At 45.3% G+C, this 21,012-nt stretch overlaps 1 protein-coding gene across 1 annotated transcript in view; it reads left to right on the top strand.

Annotated features, from left to right (window-relative positions):
• The first annotated feature begins 19,221 nt into the window (after positions 1 to 19,221).
• The window catches only part of opn7b (opsin 7, group member b), a 48,824-nt gene continuing 47,033 nt past the window's right edge, over positions 19,222 to 21,012 (top strand). Inside the window, 1 exon segment of the mRNA XM_042707607.1 lies at positions 19,222 to 19,602. The gene's annotated coding sequence lies outside the window, so the exon portion shown is untranslated.

Here is a 21,012-nt window from a genome sequence, read left to right on the forward strand (position 1 = left end):
GAACGAACGAACGAACGAACGAACGAACGAACGAACGCGAACACGAACACGAACACGAACTGCCACGGAGAGAAGCAGCGCAGCGCACGCCATCGTATCGGAGAACTCCGGTTGATGGCTGCTCAATGCTCATTACTCCCTGAGCTGAGGGACGTAAGCCTTTTATCTTTGTATGTTTCATGTATACTGTATTCGTGGCCTGAGGAGTGTTGATCCCTTGCCTGTTTACCCGAGGACTGCTGGTTCCGGAATGGAAGAACTCCACTGACGAACCATGGAAACCAAGCAAAGCCACCGACGTGAATGACTCAACGTTCACCATATCCAACATAAAGGGAAGTAGGATTACCATCTATATACTGTGCCCTGTAGTGTTTTGTTTATTGGACCGACTGTACCTTGATTACGGCTTCTGTGGTGAACGTGTCCACCAGGTCGGGGAGGCCGCGACTGACGTCACTGGGGATCCCCGGGGAATCCCAACAAAGTGAGGGTGCAGCAGCCGCGACGTTACATTGACCAAGCTTCACCGAACAGACCACGGCTGGATTTACCGCGATTGGTCTATTGTCAACCGAGGGCTGGTGACTGGACTATCTGGTGGAGATGGCTTGGATTTTAAGATGCTTTTAACCCTTAAATTATAGTCCACGTTTTTATACAAAATAAAGTATATTTTTATACAGCTCCCTTGTGGTACTTCTGTGTCCTGGGCATTCCGAAAAATCTAAAGAGGCGGCCATACGGCTGACATATGCTTATGGCATATTGATACTATGCATGTGCACTTATTGGTTCAGATTATTATTATTGTTTACCAAGATACTATTATAAGGAGTGTTGATGATGTGAAATTACAAGTGTTGCTCTTTCAATGTCAGTATAATTCACGCTCCACGAGTTGCATGTGTATTTCTAGGTATTTGTTCAGGAATTCAGCTCTCATGAAAGTACCTTAGAAATCCTACTTGATACATTCATCTCTCAGTACTCCTTCCACCATCTCGTATATGTCTTAATGACGGCCAGCCTCGGCTTCATGCTTCAAATACAAACTACTGTACGCAACCATTAGTTGGAGACACAAACAGGACTGGGTATCAGAGTCTGAAACACTGCACTCAGGACTGTGAGTCACAAAAAAAAAAAAACAGTGTTTGTTTGTTTATTTGTTTTGCTTGGCTCTCTATCTATTTGTTTATCTATTGGTTGGTGTTTAGTATGCACACGCTGTTTTGCTCATCATGACCTCTCTAAACCTAACAAAGATGGAGAAAAGAAAATATTTTGTTTGCTATACAGTCCAGTAAGTATAGCAGTCTACATTGTTTTAGTTTTAAAGATTTGCAACAGTACATGCTTTGAAGGAGCGCTACAGAAACCACTGAGGCGTTGCATCCTGAGACCGCAACAGAGGAAGAGTCTTAGCACAGCAAGAGTAGATTGTTCTACACAGGGTTAGGACAACTACTTCATCAGTGGAATGTTATCCCTGATATCCAGGAAATAGGGTAGAAATGCTTCACATTCCACTGATGAAGTAGTTGTCCTAACCCTGTGTAGAACAATCTGCTCTTGCTGTGCTAAGACTCTTCCCCTGTTGCGGTCTCAGGATGCAACGCCTGACTGGCCTGATTGGCTACCCTGATGCTGATGAGGATGATGGAGAAGCCTGTTGGTAGCTTAATAGCCGGAGACAAGAGCCCAACAGTGAGGAGCCAACGGTGTTCACTGCCCTCCTGGGGGAGAGAGCTGTTTTTCCTTGATTTTTGGGAGAAATTTACATGTAGAGTGCAGTTTAATGCACTAACACACACACACACACACACACACACACACACACACACACACACACACAGACAGAGAGACACAGACACACACACTCACACACAAGCAAAAACATTTCTCTCACTACCTACAAATTAATCATACATCCATCCAACCAAAGACATCAGAGCCCAACTGGGGCTTAAACACCATAATTGCACATGCTGAGAGGGACATATAAAATGGTCTAATTTACTGTGTCTATAAACCTGCCAGATACATTAATGCTATTTAGATAGACAAACTCAACCACAAACAACTTATTGTATCACTACTTTCTCACTGATTAACAATTTATGAGTCCGCGGCCTATAAACTGCTGTTATATGTGCTGAAATGGTCTAGAGGGTTATTTGTTATTGAAGGAATGTTCTGTATATAAATGAAAACTGATTATATTCCATCCACAAGGAGAGCGAAAACGCGTGTTGTTGCATACCCTGCAAGTTTGTTTGATTCATAATTGATTGTCCATCCTCAACAGAATGTGTTCCATATTTTCCACGCTCTGTGTTTGCTTATGGATGAGGACAATGCGTGTGTGTGTGTGTGTGTGCGTGTGCGCGCGGGCGCGCGCGCGCGTGTGTGTGTGTGTGTGTGTGTGTGTGTGTGTGTGTGTGTGTGTGTGTGTGTGTGTGTGTGTGTGTGTGTGTGTGTGTGTGTGTGTGTGTGTGTTACATCCATCCTTATGTGGCGTGTTCTTGCATGTGTTTCAGGCAAGAGGTACAAAACTCACTGTTATTGCAGAGCTTTGAGGATGAAAGGAGCACGTGCTGAGGTCAGCTGACCATTGTGTTCCGGCCTGTGCACACTGCCAATGATAACAATATCAATAATTTTAAATACTGTAGTTTTAAAATTTTGCTCTGGCAGCTGCATTCATTCTCGAGCTTCTACATTAACATCGAGTACTTGTTAATCGTGTGATGCTTGTGAAAGCACTGAAAATAGGTTTTTCAAACTGTGTTGTTTGGAGTCTGGGGTGCAACCAGGTTTTGGAGGGAGTTGAGAGCAAAGAAGAGTTGATTAGTGTTGGACGGTGCTGGAGAAGTAAAGGGTTCGAGTTTCCGAACTCGTCTGTCTCTGAAATGATTGCCTACACCACATAATAACTACGCCTCCCACCAGCTCCCGCTTGTTCTCAGTGTCCAGGTAGAGCCCTTGGTAAAAGGATGGCGATAGCAGAAATCGGTTGTTTGGAAGTTCTTTGATCAAACAGAAAGTGGCACATTTCCTTTCCCAGCTGCCGTGAAAAAATAAACGTGTGAGTTTGTGAGTTGTGGAGAGATTTCTCAAGGATGGTTCAAACATCGAGTCTGTCATATAATACCCTCGGCTACTTATACTAATTGCAGATGAACAAATACATTTTTTAATCAGGTAGGCTTACTAACGATGAACGATTTTCATCGGATTGACCAAAAAAATAGTTCACTGAATTTTCTATGTTGGGATTCTGTAGAATGTTGGTAACTAACGTTATAATATTGTTGGTATCATCCATACGTCTTCATTGGGAAGGTAAGACCAAGCGTTATCTTCATATTGTATCATTCATTTTCTGCTTTGCCCTATGTGCTGAGGCCAACCCCATCATAGTCACATTTTGACTGACACGAGACACCTCCCACATTAACTCAAAGTCTTTGTCACACAACAGTCTGTTGACAGGAGGTCTGTTAACCCCTCCCCCTTCGCTCCATAATGCCTCATCTCTCGGAGTCAGTGCAAATTGGAACCGCTAAGCCTGTTACCCACCTGATATATTGTTACATGACAGAACCTCATGGAGAGGCAATTTATCTCAACATGATGGGTGAAGATTAAATCTAGCGCTCGACTGATGCGACTCAGGATTGCCTTGTGTACAGCAACCCCACCCCTCCCAATACCCCTTCCACAGGATGCCGAGCAAAATAAATAAAGTTTTCTCATGCTCACACACTCGTGTGTGTGTGTGTGTGTGTGTGTGTGTGTGTGTGTGTGTGTGTGTGTGTGTGTGTGTGTGCGTGTGTGTGTGTTGAGAAGCAATGCTATTGAATTTTTGAACATGTGCAGATGTATCCCAAGATGTCATGACAGGAGAACAGAATACTCACGCAGATGGGAGGTCGGGATGTGTTTGTGTGTGTGTGTGTGTGTGATGGGGTGCTGTGTTTCCTGTTAGAAACACGGTGACATAATCAGCTCAACCACGGTGTCATGACTACAATCCACACAGGGCCAAAAAAAAAACATCTCTCTTCAACCCCACCTCCTGTTCTAGCAAATCCCCTTTCTCCAGCCCCCCGCCCCCCGCCCCCCGCCCCCCCCTGAATACTTTAACAGGGAACATAACACTGATCTCTAGGACACACAAGTTCATCTCAGTTCACTCCAATAATTCACAAAGATGCCTCTCTATAGACTGAGACACACACACACACACACACACACACACTAAAAACAGAGACAAAGAGTGCTTTGTAGGTTTGGGTGAATCATAAGTTATGTGACCTCAAGGGAGCTCAAGGACTTCTCCCATCTCAGGAAAAGCTATAACATATACTGTATATACATAAATAAATATTATAAATATACAACAAATGGCTTTTGATGCAAAGATGACATATACGGTATTTTATTTTGTCAATGGTGTCCTCTGCAGGCAGTGAACAATTATATCGATAAAAAAAAAAAAAATGTAAACTACTAAAAACTTACATTTAAGTAAACACATCACAAACACACACACACACACACTGCTCTAAAAGAGATTACTTGACTGAATCTTATTGAAACCCCTCCCCACTCTGCAGCTTCTTCAGCACGGCAGGTGTTAGAAGTACCCCTGTGTAGTACCCCATGTGCAGTACCCCTGTGTAATACCCCTGTGTAATACCCCATGTGCAGTACCCCTGGCTTGAACAAATCCAACACCTCTGCCAGCATTAGCATGGCCTATGCAACCTGTGAATAAATACGCAAACATACAGAATGACTCTACTGCAGCCTCCAAGATGATTACATTGCGTCGAAAGAATTGCTGCATAGCCAATCGATGTCCACATGCCAAGCATGCCTGTCATGCGTTTGTGATCATTAACGCATATCAAGCTCTCATTCAGGGGAGAATATCTGCATAGCTAATAATCTGATCACAGGTGAATGGCGGGCTTTGATTTCGACTCTTGTTGGCTCGCAGGTTGAAGCCGCAATCAATATTTTCATCAGGTTGGATGAATACCTGCGGGGACATTAATTACGGTGTCAGCCCTGAGACAGGGCAGGGATTTGTTGACAAAGCTTTTACGCTTGAGAGAGTTCGAGTGGTTACAGCTGCGCTCGAGACCCTAGGCTTGGTAATATACTGCTTTTCTCTAATGTATTGTATTTCTCTGAGGGTCACACCCGCGCGAAAGTGGCATATTTGGTGTGCAGATGCCAACAGAACACTGATTGACCTCCCTATCGTCCTTGTCCTTGTTCTTGTTCTTTCTCGCACACGTTTCTTTCTTTTCTATCCATCTCTCCTATTTCTACCTTAGGGGCGACGGTGGTACAGGAGGTAAAGAAGTCGTTTAGTAAGCAGAAGGTTGCTAGTTCGATTCCCTGTCGAAGCGTCCTTGAGCAAGACACTGAACCCCTAATTGCTCCTGATGTGCAGTGTGCCATCAGTGTAAATGTAAAAATGTGTATACATTGTAAGTCGCACATATGTAAGTCGCTTTGGATAAAAGCGTCTGCTAAATGTAAATGTAAATGTTGTTCTCTGAGTCTCTTGATTCAGTCTCCCAACTTCAGGATGTGGCTTCAGCTCTAAATCGCAAACCAAGGTCATCTTCAGAGGTCAACGAGGAGGCTGTTTGTCCGCCCATTATGAAATGTGTCATGAAAACCACCCTCACCACAAAGGGTTAATAGACAAACATGCATGTTGTCAGTTCGATGCAAAGTGTATCTGCCCTAGTTTGAAGAACGTCAATGGATTTCTCAGGAGGCTGACAAGTGGGTCCGACTGAACTGCGAGAAACTACAGCATGCAGTGTCTAACAATCAGTGAGCGAATCTTATTGTTACTGAATTATTCAATGAGCTATTATACTAAGTGCTCATAATTAATGTAGGAAACAGGCTGGGCATTGTGTTAATCTCTTTCAGAGGCAGATTGATTCTGAGTGTTTCTATTTGAGGACTTAGAGTGAGTGAAACAGACTCAAACCATAGTTCAACAGTGGATATGAAAACAACTGTGCAACGTCAAAAATGGCATCATAACGTCACAAAAATATTTGATAATGAAAACAAACAAAGTATGGTGATTACCCCATGATTTGATTCCATATATGAACATGAGTTAAAGGGCTCTCTCATGTAAACACAGAACCAATGCTTTTATGGAAGAACTAATACCAGACAGACCGATGTTCACTGTTTCCCCCAGATTTGTACTGTTTCTTCTCTTTAGATGGCTTACACAGAGATTTTTTGTTTGTTTGTTTGTTTGTTTTTAACGGTTTGAAGCAGTGACATTCAAAGGCAAACAAAAAGCCTCTAAATTGGGAGGGATTTTCTTACATATTCTATGGTGTATTTTCTTGTTTGTTTGTATTTTCACTGAGATGATAGGAGACATGAAGGGAACTGAATGGAACTAATCCAGTAGAAATGCAGCAACAGCCTGCCTTTGGTTTGAGCTCCAAGTGAGTGTGTGTGTGTGTGTGTGTGTGTGTGTGTGTGTGTGTGTGTGTGTGTGTGTGTGTGTGTGTGTGTGAGCCACAACATGGAGGTGAGTCAAGTCAGAGATAACCGGATCAGAGACCCTTGTGAGACACAAAGAGAATGACAGAAACCATACGTGAGGAATGGTAACATGCTTTGGGGAAGAATAGATAGAGTGATGAAAGAGAGAAGACAGGAAAAGAGAAAGGGAGAGAGATGAAAGGGAATGAGATGGTGACATGGATGCTGGAAACAGAAGAGCATGATGTGTTATTGACCGTAGATAAAGTCCACAGGTGCATGAAATCACCACCGTGTGAAGTGAAAGGGAAGACGGAAATAAGAAACAAAATAAGAATCGCAAGCCACGTCATTCTCTCTAACTATGACACATCACACCCTTACCAGACTCGCAGACAGCGAGGGAAACAGTAGTCCTTCCTACAGTATTCCACTCCTTATACTTTATTTATTTCAACAAAGGGCAGTGATGCAGGATATTGAATCTGGGGGAAAGATTATTGAGTTCTGGCCTTAATGAGTCCACCCAGACAGTAAGATGGCCATGCAATACTTTCACGTAAAAAGGTCTAGTGTCCACTTGACAATCCTGATTAGGAAGAATTTTTGTGTAATGCAGTCTCTGTCCCACAACATTATAACATTGTGCTCCTTTAGGCGGACTACTTCAGGGAAGCTTGTGTGTGTGTGTGTGTGTTCTCGTGTGCTGTGTCTCTGTGGGCGTCTGCTTGTGTGTGTGTATTTGTGTGCGTGAACAAATGTGCGTGTGAGTGTGGGCCAGCACACCAGGGTCAGCACTGACGACTCCGGGCCAGATGTGGCCCAGAACTTCTCCGGACTCTGACACCATCTGGGTTTCATCTGAGAAGTCTGACAGACTGGAACTTAGCGGACATTTGTATCGGTCTACACGGCGTGCCGAGCTGGAGTGGACCGGATGGGGCCGTTGTACTGCTTCGCGTTCACTCTTTTGAATAATTGCTCACGATGACAACACCCCTCAGCAAACACACACACACACACGCACACACGCACACACACACACACACACACACATGCACATGCACACACATGCACATGCACACACAGACACTCATACGAATCCCCCCCCCTGATTGCCTGATGTGCCTGACTGTGTGTCTGCTAGTATTTATTGTTCCACATGCTTGCCTCCTTCCCGAGGATCAGACCTACCATGACGGAGAGGTCAGCGCTGGCTAATTAATTACATCTGTGCCTCTCTGTTGGAGCGGTGCAGCGAGGAAGAATCCCGCGGTGCAGAGGAGGCAAGACAGGAAATTAATTGGTTGTCATTTGTTGTTGTCGTGGTTGGGGGTGGGGTGGGGTGTTGGGTGCAACCTTGTGCCCTCTCACTGTCTCCAGATGTTTGCAGATGTTTTAAAAGAGGTGTGTTTATGGGGTGAGCAGGCCGGGGGCTGTCATTTAAGAAAGGCTGATATTTTCTGTGGTTGGAATCCCACGTGGTGCCACTGCTACTGCTGCTTGGGGTGGTTAGCAAAGCCTGTGGTTAGCAAAGCCTCTCCGCTGTGTTTGTGCAGGCTACGGATGCCCTTGAGTGAAGCTAAACAAATGCCGTCATTTTTAATCAGCCTGAAAGGTGAAGTCCACAATATTGGCGAAAGGTTGATGTTTGTGCTCATCAAATTAGTCAAATTACACCCCTCTCTTCTGTGCTCCTGAAGCAAGGTGTTGATTGGCTTAGTGGCCCGGCCCGAGACACTATGTTTGTTTCCCATGTCCAGAGCCAGGACACTGATGCTGCTGTGTGCGCGTAGTAGAGCCTGTGTATCCTCTCCCCAATGTTCATCCAGAGGACACCTGCCCTTGAGTGACCTTCACCTCAGGCCTTCATCTAAACCAGTTTTGTTTTAAACCAGCCTTAATTACACATTGTGTGTCTCTCTAAAGGAGAACCTTGCTCAAACTTCACACAGAGGATGGTTTCTGCCCCCCCACCCCCTCCTTTATTATTTCTCTCTCTCTCTCTTTAGGAAACAGGGACATTTAATTGAGGGAACGAAAAGACAGACTGGAGTTGTGTGTGGAGTGTCAATCCCCTTAAAGTCTTGGTCCGTCCGTCAAAACAGGAGTGAAGGAAAGCTCCTGGGAGTCGGCAGGAAAGGGAGTCAAAGAAGAATGATAGTCTTGTAAAAATAGCAGCGCACGCAAAAGAGCTGAAAGTCTAATCATTCGACTAGCCCGTGCTGAATGGAAGGACAGAAACTCACACGCACCCATACATTTGTAGCAATCCGTATACGTGATTTGGTAAAGCACGAATAATGAAATGGAAATGGAGATATTTCTTCACTTCACATTTGCTCATTATTATTCAGGAAAAAGTCAGCTCCATCTGTCTGTGCCATTATTCAAATCGATGTATATCATTGTGGAAAAATGGCCATGCTATTTGCAACATAGGACTTTGATTTCACTAACCAGTCGTTCATTTCCTACAAATTATTGAATAGAGATTGTTTTATTCTTTATTTTTTTCAAACTCCAGCAACCTGTCCTATAGGCTACATCAAAACAGTTTGTTGTCATGGGGGAGGGGGGCATTCGTAAGGCCATGCCCCCCCAAATGAGTACGGGGCGCCGCTCAATAGTCAAACTCAAATTATTTCTGTAGGTGTATGAAAAAATTACTGTACTATTGTCGAAGCCATGCATATTCACAGGACAATGAAACCTGAAGGTAAAGTAAACAGCTGAGCAAAAATCGTGTTGAACATTCAACATTGAACGGATTCAAAATCCCTGCACAGCACTAATCTTTGTATAGAAGTACCTATGCCTCTGTTTACTAAAGGCTGGTCTTGTGATTTTCATTAACATTCAAACTTCGATATTCAAATGGAAGCATCAGCAGCGGCAGCTGCGGGGACTGTATTTGTGGCCAGAGGAGCCATGAAAGCGGGAGGAGTAGCGGGAGCTGTAGGAGAGGACCTTTCGGCTGCCGTTCTCGGCGGAGACGGGACCGCAACGGCGGCTGCAGAGCGGACGGTGGCAGCGGGGAAGGCTGCGTGATCTGGGACGGAAACAGCGGTAGCCGCGCTGTCCGGGACAGAGACAACGGCCGCTGCGCCGTCCGGGACAACGACAGCTGCCGCTGCGTTCTCCCCTAAGGCAGCGATTGCTACAGGTTCAGCGGAGGCAAGGACTGCTGCGTGCTCAGCAGAAGCGGCGGATGCAGCAGGCCCCGTGGAGGTAGAGGCTCTGGCGGGTTCGGTTGCAGGCTCGGCAGGGACCCCTGCGGGCTCAGCAGATGCTGCTGCCCTGGCGGGCTCCACGGGGGCAGAGGCTGCTGGGGGCTCAGTGGAGGCCGAGGCAGCGGCAGAGACAGCTGTGAGCTCAGCCAAGGCTGAGGCAACTGTGGGCTCTGCAGAGGCAGAGACAGCTGCAGGCTCAGCAGCGGCCGAGGCAGCCGCGGGCTTCGCAGGGGCTGCTGCAGGTTCCGCCGGGGCAGCTGCGGGCTCAGCAGAGGCAGCAGCAGGCGCTCGGTGAGGTGCTGGCACTGACACTGGTGTGGGAGGTGCAGGAGGTGCTGGAGGGGAAGACATAGGCGGTGCTGGAGCAACACTGGCCACCACGGCTGCCTTGGGAACCGCGGAGGCAGAGGCAGCTGTGGGCTCAGCAGAGGCCGAGGCCGCGGCGAGCTCCGCAGAGGCAGAGACAGCAGCGGGCTCAGCAGAGGCCGAGGCAGCGGTCAGCTCAGCAGAGGCTGAGGCAGCTGCAGTCTCAGCAGAGGCGGCTGCGAGCTCCGCAGAGGCAGCGGTCAGCTCAGCAAAGGCTGAGGCAGCTGCAGTCTCAGCAGAGGCAGCTGCGGGCTCAACCGGGGCAGAGGCAGATGCCCAGCCCGGAGCAGGAGTGAGGCCTGTGGTTGTGGCAACAGGAGTTGCCAACACAGCTGCTGCCGCAGGAGCCTGGCGAGGGGCAGGCCTTGGTCCTGGGGTAAACCGGGGTGCTCGACGTCGAGCCCGATCTCTCCGACGTCGAGCCCGGCGAGGTGCAGGCTCTGGAGCTGGGGCAAGATGCTGGCACTGGCACTGGCACTGGCACTGGCACTGGTGTGGGAGAGGCTGGAAATGAAGACGTAGGCAGTACTGGAGCCTCACTAGCCACAGCGGTTGCTGTGGGAACAGCGGAGGCCGCGGTCGTCGTCTTCGGAGCAGGAGCGGGAGTTGGGTCCATCTCTTCGTAGGCTGATTTCGCAAAGAACCGATCCCCCAAGATAAAGTCCCCAAGGAGCTCCGCAGGAACCTGACACCATGTCACAATTGAATACAATTGACCAAGAAACTCTAGAGGAAACAGTCTGGCATCTTTAATCATCAACATGTTATCTCGACACACGGCTGTCTGACTTTTTAAAAACAGTTTTCAACTAATTATTTCAAACTGATTTGCAGCAAATAGTTGGCTCACTGTCATCAGGCTCTAAAAACAGCTGTCATGAAGCCAATAAAAAAAAAAAAGTCTGGATACCTCTGTGTTTAACAACTATAGACCTGTCACAAATCTTCCTTTTCTAGCTAAGATCACTGAGATCGATGTTTTCAATCAGACTTCCGACCTCACCACAGTACTGATGTAACGGTAGCCAGAGGATTCAGTGCTCTGCAGTTGCATACCTCACTCCCTGACACCAACGGGTTTTAGCCTCCTTTTAGCCCGCCTCACCTCATTATTTCCAGTTGGGTGGACTACTGTAATGGTCTCCTAACTGGTCTTCACAAAATGACCATTGATCAGCTGCTGCTCATTCAAAATGCTGCTGTAAGAGTTTTATCCAGGACCAAGAGAACGTTACTCCAGTTCTGAAATCTTTACATTACATTCCAGCTAGTTACAGAATAGATTTTAAAGTGCTGCTACTAGTCTTTAAATCACTGAATGGTTTAGGCCCAGAATACATATCTGATATGTTTAAAATATATATTGTAAATCCAGTAGGGCACGTAGAAGGAGGGGGTGCATTAGTGGTTATTGAAATCAGCTTTTATCCAGATGTTTTACACTTGCTAGTAAAGTGTTTCAAATTGAGGTTATTTTTGGGAAATATAGCAGACTGCACCCATGCCACTTTTCCGTGCTTGCGTTTAATCCTTATGCTTGGTTTTAACCATATCAAATAAAATGAACTTTGAGCTCAAACTCTGCCCACTATGTCAGCCTTTTTAAAGTAAAGTAAATGTGAATTCCCCCCTGTGTTCTTAGTCAGATTAGGAACGAGAAAAGCAACGAGAGTGGACTCATTTTTTTCCTTAAAACTTTTTCCCAGAGAGCATACCACTGAATAATTCCACTTTCACTTTGCATAACTATGTGACCAGTAATGTGGAGCCCCCAGCTATACCCCTCCTCTCCCCCCCAAGGATATTTGTTTTTGTGCCTACCATGCATCCAAATCAAGCTTAGAACCTGTACTTTTTAGCTGTATGTGTTAATTCTCTCCATTTTAAAAACTAAGTCGAAATATTGAAAAAAAAATTTTTTTTACCTTGTACTACCTTTGTAACATGCTGTAAATTACTGTTGTAAAGTAGTAATTCACGTTTCCATAGCAAACTAATCATATGCCAATGTTAAAGCAGCACAATGGAGGAATTGCTAATCGCTAACGAGATGCTAGCGGCTAATCCTAGCAAAACTTCTTGAAATATGCTTACTTTGACATTATGACAAACTAGTGAGTCAACAACTTTCCTAACACAGTCAAACATCAAGCAAGTGCAACACATGACGAAGCAAGACGGCAAATAAGCTACTTACTAGTTCGGCAGACAGTAGTAACCGGGCGGCTTCAGGCAAACTTACATAACGCAGTAATATGCCTACGGACCCTGGTATGGCAATGGCACGGAGGCGATTCTCCATATTAAACGTCATTGTAGCGCCCCAATTTTTTTTAAGCTGTTATTTTAAGGTAAAACTGCTAATCCTAACCCTTACCCTGAAGTACAATTCCTACATAACGCCACTTTAAATTAATTTGAATGCACAACAATTGCATTGCCAATTAATATTAGGTTAGAAAGACAACATCTGCCTAATTTAACATTTCTGATATAAAGCATACCCACTTTAGGTCTTCTATCCGAGTACAGATACAGATCATAACGTCTCTATACACTTCTAACATGCATTCAATCTCAGGGAAAAAATGGGCCTCTCTACTTTGGCTAAAGTGCAGGGTTTCATTACCAAATAAGGACATGCTTGTCAATCCCACTTTCACTTTTTTCTTTTTTGTTGAGGTCTTTGTATAATGACCTTTGTCATGTGACAGTGACTACGTAACTCCACCTTCGTCCATCTCAGAATGATGATTCAAGGCATATGGAATAACATACCACCCAGATTTATTGCCAGATTAACTGTCATATGCACCTAGAGGGGTAGCATTAAGCCTAGTCGATATCAGATGGACGAGCCACCAATTCACATAAAGAATATGGCAGCTGCCATTATGTCGATGTGCACTTCAAAAGGTCACAGTGGTTTAAGGCATCTTTAAATCAGCATCAACTTTATCAAAGGAAAATGACTATTGATTTGTGCTGCTTTAACGCCACTTCGTTTATCACCTTCATGAGATCAGTTCATACCACAATTGCCAGGAAGGTAAAAACAGAGAGATAGAGAAAGAGGGAGTGACAGAAGAATGAGAGCAAGACAGAGATGGAGAGAGGGTGAAAGAAAGAGAAACAGAAGGTGGGAAAGATAGAAAGCAAGAATAGAATGAGAGACAGATAGACATATAGAGGGAGAGATGGAGAAAAAAGTGATGGATGTGATGAGAGAGAGAGAAGCAGTTGTTATAGCTACACCAGCCCGATAGGCCCAAAGTTCAGATAAAACTCCCCCCCCCCACACACCTAACAAACACACAAACACAGCCAAACTGAATTATTTACGGTATTTATTATTGATTTTTAACTCTGATATTTATACATTGAGCTATGATATTTATGGAATTAACTTTGGTATTTATTGAATGAACTATGATATTTATACAATGAAGTCATGTATTATATACACAATGATTTACAATATATAGGTAATAATTTGTTGATGTATATACACTGATTATTAATATTATTTGGGAGAAATGTTGAATGGATACAAGGAACTAGTTTGAATGAAAAAATGTGATGAATACATAATTCTATTCAATTGTATTTAGGCAGAAGGAACGTGAGGATTTAAAGCTGGGGCCATAGCTGCTCCTAGCTGCATAGCTGCGGTTTGGGAAGACCTAATCAAATACCTGTAATATGGCCCAGCTTGATGAAGCCATTCATTCTGTCAGTGAGGTTGCAATATGAAGGCATCAGGCAGACAACATGTAACATCCTTCAGGAGGTAGACCAGCCATGAAGCTCAGTGAAGCCATAAGCTAATCATGCTAAGTTTCTACCACCACATCCATAAGCAGGGCCCATCACCTGACCCATCATGCCCGCAGGTCAGGGGGGTATTCCAATAGGCTTCTGTATAAATCAGACTTAATTGTATGTATATTAGAGTTCATCCCATAAATATCACACTTCATTATAAACATACAGGACTTCATTGTATTGTTGTATACAAACAGTTCATGTTTGTCTCTGTCTAATTCTCTTCAGAGAGAGAGTGAGAGAGAGAGCGAGATATTAGTGTGTTTGTGTGAGGGTGTGTGAGAGAAAAAAGAATACTCTGTGTGTGTGTGTGAGAGAGAGAGAGAGAGAGAGAGAGAGATTAGTGTGTTTGGTGTGTGAGAGAGAAAGAAAGAATACTGTGTGTGTGTGAGAGAGAGAGAGAGAGAGAGAGAGAATAGTGTGTTTGTGTGTGTGTGTGTGTGAGAGAGAGAGAGAGAGAGAGAGAGAGAGACAGATGACATAGCTCTTGGGTTTCAAGGCCTTGTGACTACACACGTGACTGGGAGTGTTCCCTGTCACCCTTACAGGGGGAAGACCAAAGGGTGTGACCCGCATTTCACATACCTTCACATTCACAGTCATGGAAAGCCAACACACTACACCATACCTCAACACATTACACCCCCCGTGAGAGCACTCACTGAGAGGTGTTCATGTGTGTGTTGAAGGGTGTTTGTGTTTGTGTTTGTGTGTAACAAAGCAAGGACCTTCCTCCTCTGAAGTGGTATTTTATTTACATGGTGTTATTTAAATGGTGACCTTTTTTCTTTGCCATTTTCATGTCCGCACACAAACTCTGCAGAATGTAATTAGTTTTGCGGCGGTGGGAACCTTTCCAGTTACCTTGCCAACCCCCCCACTGAACGGCAGTGTGTGTATTCCTAGCTTACATACCTAGATCTTAATCAAGGAAATTATGGAAAGGAAGCTTTAAAAGATATATATAAAAAAAGTCCCTGGAAGTCTTAATTACATTTTTTTGTATTTTCTATGTGAATGGAATGTCAATGTATATCTTCAAGGCAAGGGTGATATTAGAGAGAAAATGAGTTCCTGCTTTGACAGCGGTGTTCCATTGCAACAGTCTTATGAAGACCAACACGTTGGTAACAGATAAAATCGGCCTTTTCTGAGATTTAACATTCCCCACCGGACTGAACAGCTGTGAGACGTGAGGGTTTTAATGATGAAAAGATTTAATACAGCACACTCAAGCCTTTTATGTGATCCCAGACTCTAGATACATTTATGGTACACCAGTTTGTTCAAGACTGGAATCTCCACCACAAGATATTCACAACATGTCAAACAACCCAGGGGCCCTTTCTTTGCCAATTCAAGACTGGTGAGGGGTTATGATGTGAGGCCTAAACAGCATTCTAATCTTGGTTTCTTTCCTCACACATCAAGCTAGCAGGCAATCTGGATGGCGCTTTGACAAGTCTGGCCTCTCTCCCGGGCTTTATTTCCCCACCACTCCATTTTTTCCTCCTCACAGATTTTGATCAAAAGTAAAAAAAAAAAAAAAAAAAAAAGAAGACGAGAAAAGATCTGTGTTGATCTTCGGCCTCCTGGTGCCACGCTGATTTGTAAACTGGCTGGATGCCTCAGTAGAAGATCACTTCCCTCACAGCGAGCCACGCAGCCAAAGAGAAGGAAAGTGGATTGGATGGGTTTTGCTTCAACATGTAATTTATTTATATATATATTTTTTTCTCCTTCTTCCTTCCTCCTCTCCCTTCACAAGGCCTTGTAGTACTACTTGACTAGGGGGTTGGGGCTTCAACGTGGGTAGAATACACCACTGTGCGTCTGATGGCCTTGCTGCCATGGGGCTTTTATACACCCACCCCTGCCCACCCCCCCACCCCTTCTCTCAAGACGCTGCCTACAGTCCTGGCTCTAAAAAAAGACACAGGCCTTGGCTCAGACAGACAGACAGCCTGGGGGACACATAAAAGGGCCATGGCGAAATTGAGTTGGATCTCACCAGTGGTCACTTTCGTTCATGTTGGCACTGCGCTGCGCTGCTGTTGCTTCGTGCCGTGTGTCTCCTTCTCTTCCTTTTCTCTCTGGCGCTCTCATCTCGGTCAAAGACACTCCCGTAGTCACAGGAGAGGAGAGACGGATGGAGGCATGAGTGGGATGCGGGACAGCGTGAGTGCTGGCTTAGATGTACTGTTGGTGTGGGCGGGGGCGGGGGCGGGGGGGGGGGGGGGGGGGGGGGGGGGGGGTCAGAGGTGCATGTGACTCACCCCTATGGGCTGGAGAGTCATCACTGGCATCACATAGTTCCATCCTGGAGCCATCCGCTGCCTCTGCATTGCATCTACTTCCTGCTGCGACTCTGATTTCCTCTCTGCAGGCTTCACAGGCAAGCTCTTGTTTTTTTTTTTTTTAAATGAAAAGGTCCAGGTTTTACTGTGGTTTCTGGCCTGCTGATAGTGTTAACTACAGCCTATGCATGAATAGAAAAAGCTCAATGAAAAGCAGGTTCACTTTGCTTTCTCAGTAACTATCCAGCATTGACTAGTTCCGAAGGTCTACTGTGTGCCAGTTTGGTGAAATCAGAAGAAATTAAGGGTGGAGGATTTGATCTGGACTATGTGTGCTGCTTTGTTGCTTTCTGTATTCAGACACACACACACACGCACACACACACACTCACGCTCACACACACACACACACACAGACACACACACACACACACACACCACCCGCACACATACATATTTTCCTTTGCAGGTTTGCAATCTTCATCACCCATTCCATGAGTTAACAACCCAGTTAAGGTGAGACAGGTGAGTTTGCTCTAAATCTGGTTAAAGACTAAATCTGTATTTAAATTTTACTTCCAGATAGGCTTCTTAGACATTCCATCCAGTTCGCTTTTCCTTTCCAGTTATCATGTCTATTTAATATTGATTCGATTTTCTTATATATGCATTCTGATGAAGAGTATGATGTAATGTATAGAAAATACCATATTGTCATTGTCAATGCTATATTGGTGGGTTGACATGTATTTGTTCTTACGAACAAACAAAAGAAACAATGCAGCTTTAAAGTTTTGCTCAACAGTTTTCTGAGACTTTCCTGATGAGTTTGAATGTCCTCCATGGGTTTTGCTCTCCCCTTGTGGCCAGAACTAAAATGAGAATGGATGGATCTTTAGTCTAAACACACAGCTTTATGTGCCTCCAGCAACATTCTGTGAGCAAACACACACACACACACACACACACACACACACACACACACACACACACACACACACACACGCTCACACACTTTTTTTGCTCCATGTATTGCATGGGAACATATGGTAACACTGAAATTTGTCCCCAGATTGATTAGATTTTACAGTGCATTGGATAGCTGTACAGTCGGCAGTTAATAACAGTCAGATATGCTCGGAGTGCTAAGTAGTTTTGGCTCAGTGCTCCCCTCTCTCCTCTCCCCTCTCTCTCTCTCTCTCCATCTCAACCCATCTCTTTTTCTTTCTCTCTATCTCCATCTATTTCTCTCTCATTTGTCCCCTATTCTGTGCTGTCCTACTCTCCTTTTTCAATCCCATGCGGACATTGTGTGCAGATTAGAAACATTGTTTGTATGCGGCCATGTTGGCTTTTATTGAGTCCTCATCTGTTTTCCTGGAGATTTCTCGTGTAATACCTGCACACAGCACTCTCTTCTGTGCTCCTCTGGCTCTCCCTCTCTTTATTTCTTTCTGTCTCTCTCTTTCTCTCTCTCTCTCTCTCTCTCTCTCTTTCCCTTTCTCCTCATGCATCTGGTTCACTGTCACTCTTTTTCTCCCTCTCTAATTCCAATCCCTCCTCTCTCTCTCTCTCTCTCTCTCTCTCTCTCTCTCTCTCTCCCGTCCTCCCTCGTCTCTCTCTCTCTCTCTCTCTCCCGTGCTCCCTCGTCTGTCTGTCTCTCTCTCTCTCTCTCTCTCTCTCTCTCTTTCTGTTTGACATGCAATCCCACATTACCTGAGTTACCACAGTTTCAGAACATCTCTGAATGATATGACCCCCCAATAGTTTATCGTGAAATAATGACCTCATGAATTATGTACGTATTGGGTATTGGGGGTGGGGGGAGGCTTAGTTGTTGAATAAATCGCTGCACAATACTGTTGGCACGGTGATGATGCATGCTGACAGGTCACCATGCCAATTGCTCGTGGCGATGGCCCTGGCACCCACTGGCTCAGATTAGCCGTGACATTTGCTTTCGCTCTCTCTGCTTCAAAGAGAAAACACACACACACACACACACACACACACACACACACACACACACACACACACACACACACACACACACACACACACACACACACACACACACACACAATTTTGCCCTTCCATCAGCACTGTAAAATTTCCCCCCTGGTAGTGTTGCTTTTCCCTCTGTCTCTTATCAGGACTGTGTCTCACTATCTTTCATCTCTCTCAGTCATCTCTCTCACTTATTCTGAAAATATTTTTTTTGGGGGGGGGGGGGGGTTAGGGTATTTTAACAGTGTGGCTTGGAGATGATGGGTGAGAGGACCAGTTGGGTGTGTCATCTGGGCAGGTGTGTGTGTGTGTGATTTTTATAGGCTAAAATGAGTAAGCTCAATGGATTACCAGCTGCTAGTGTTAACAGATTATAGTAGGATGGGGAGGAGAGAGAGAGAGAGAGCAAGGTGGCGTCTGTGTGTGTGTGTGTATGTGTGTCTGAGAGAGCAAGGTGGAGTCTGTGTGTGTGTGTCTGAGAGAGCAAGGTGGTGTGTGTGTGTGAGAGAGTGAGAGAGATAATAAAAGGGAGGGCTAGGTGGTGTGTGTGTGTGTGTGCATCTGCACAAATATGTCTGTGTTTGAGAGATATATAGATGGTGAGAGAGATAGGCACAGTGAAAATAAACAAGGTGGTGCGTATGCAAGTGTGTGTGCGTGTGTGAGAGAGAGAAGCAGTGTGAAAGAGGGAGTAAGGTGGTATAGGTGCGTGTATGTGTGAGTGTGTACATGTGTGTGTGTGTGTGTGTGTGTGTGTGTGTGAGAGAGAGAGAGAGAGAAAGAGAAAGAGAAAGAGAGGGAGAGAACAGAAACATAGGAGGATGAGTTACTGAGAGAGGGGGAACAGAGTGGGAGGGTAAAAGAGTAGCAAATAATGAGAAGGGGAGTGAGTGAGAGAGGGGAGAGAGAGAGAGAGAGAAAGAGAGGGAGAGGGAGGGTAAAGGAGGGAGGGGAGGGATGAACCAGTCAGAGCGCGTAGAAAGCGAGCCTCTCAGTTGCAGGCTAGCCGTTCAGTCTGCCTGTGCCCTGCGCGTGCTGTGGGAGGCTTCACCGGCTCCACTCTTAGTTTAGCAACACGCACACACATACACACGCGTGTGCACGCAGCTCTCTGTGTATGCGTGCGTGTGTGTGTCAAAGGCATGTTACCAACCAACCAGCCAGCAGCAGCAGCAGAAGCATGAATCCTCTTCTTCTGTTCTCCTCTCCTTATCCCCCCTCTTCCAAAACGACTCCTGCGCCCAAGGGAGACTGCGCCCCGCCGACGGACTCTATCCTAAGCCCGCACGCTCGCGTAAGGACCGGCGTCTCCTCCTCCCTGTAAGGTAGGCACCCCTGGCATCCTCTCCGTCCTCACTTGGCACTCCTCTGAGGTGGCATGCTTACCCCTCTACTTCATTCACTCAACTCTGCTCCCACTGTGTGTCATGCAGCTGTGTATGCCTGATGTGCGTGTGTAGAGGGATTTCACACTTGTCTATTTTTAGGGCTGCCCGTGCCCAGTGTTGTAAACATGATATTCCAGGGTTGCTCTCCTCACGAGTTTGTTTACCAGTCAGAAAACACGTTGGTGTCAGTGTTTTTTTTTTTTTAAACAAACTACTTAAGAATGAGGAGAGCCCACAAACTGACAGCTTGGTGGCAAGCTATGTTCTGTCATATGCCCTGTATGAAAAATGTTCTGTCATATGCCCTGTATGAAAATGCTGCTGTGTGCTCATTTGTCCTATGACAATACATTTACATTTGGTCATTTGGAATACAGTCTTACTTTATAAGAAAGAATGTCAACCTTCTGGTGTTGTATCTGCTGAGGACACACACACGCACACACACACACTGCTGAGGACACGCACTCACACACAGAAATGATACTGTAGGCAATGTTTGTGCAGAAATGTGTACAGTGCCAATGTAGAGAATGTGTGAGAATCTAACAAATGACATTTGCGCTCAAACGTGAGCTCAGTGTTAAAGGGGGAGAGAGATACATTTAAAGGTGGTCCCTTCTGCGTCCATTCTTAGTTTCACAGTCAGCACAAGGTTTTCAATTACTAGTCATCGATACATGTATGTGCGCACACGTGTGTATGTGTGTGTGTGTGTGTGTGTGTGTGTGTGAGAGGGAGAGAGAGAGACTGAGAGGGAGACCGAGATTGGTTGTTTACTCTTGTTTTTACTGTCGCAATGTTTCATTATTGTTACAATTGTTTTTCATGCTATGGAAATCCTGACTGTGAATAGTCTCGACAATGAAACTACTTTGAATGGAAGATAGAGAGTGTATGTGAGAGTGAGAGTGAGAGAGAGAGAGAAAGAGAGAGACACAGGAAAAGCGAGAATACCCCACATAAGAAACAAACAAGTGAAACAGAGTTCAGATGATTCCAATATAACGTGTTTTCGGCTAAATTATTATTGGATTAGAAAGGCTCGTGCAGTGGCTATAAATATATGCGACTCGCCCATCCTTTGCCTTTGACGACACTTTCTAAATACAGTGTGTCAGTACAGTAAGAGTGTGTGTAGCTCAGATGTGTGACAGAATGTGTGGACAGACAGGGGCGCCAGGGGACATAGTGATAGGGTGGACACGGTCCTGTTGTTTGCTGGACAGGGAGGGACACCATAAATAGAGAGTGAAAAGTGACATAATCCAGGGAGCATTTTCCACTTGGACTTCATCTGAGCTTTCTGCTACCGCTTCATTTGAAGTGGTGAGTGAGGATGAGAGT

This window comes from Clupea harengus, chromosome 4 (genome assembly GCF_900700415.2).
Source record: "Clupea harengus chromosome 4, Ch_v2.0.2, whole genome shotgun sequence".
In the NCBI taxonomy this organism is placed as follows: Eukaryota; Metazoa; Chordata; class Actinopteri; order Clupeiformes; family Clupeidae; genus Clupea; species Clupea harengus.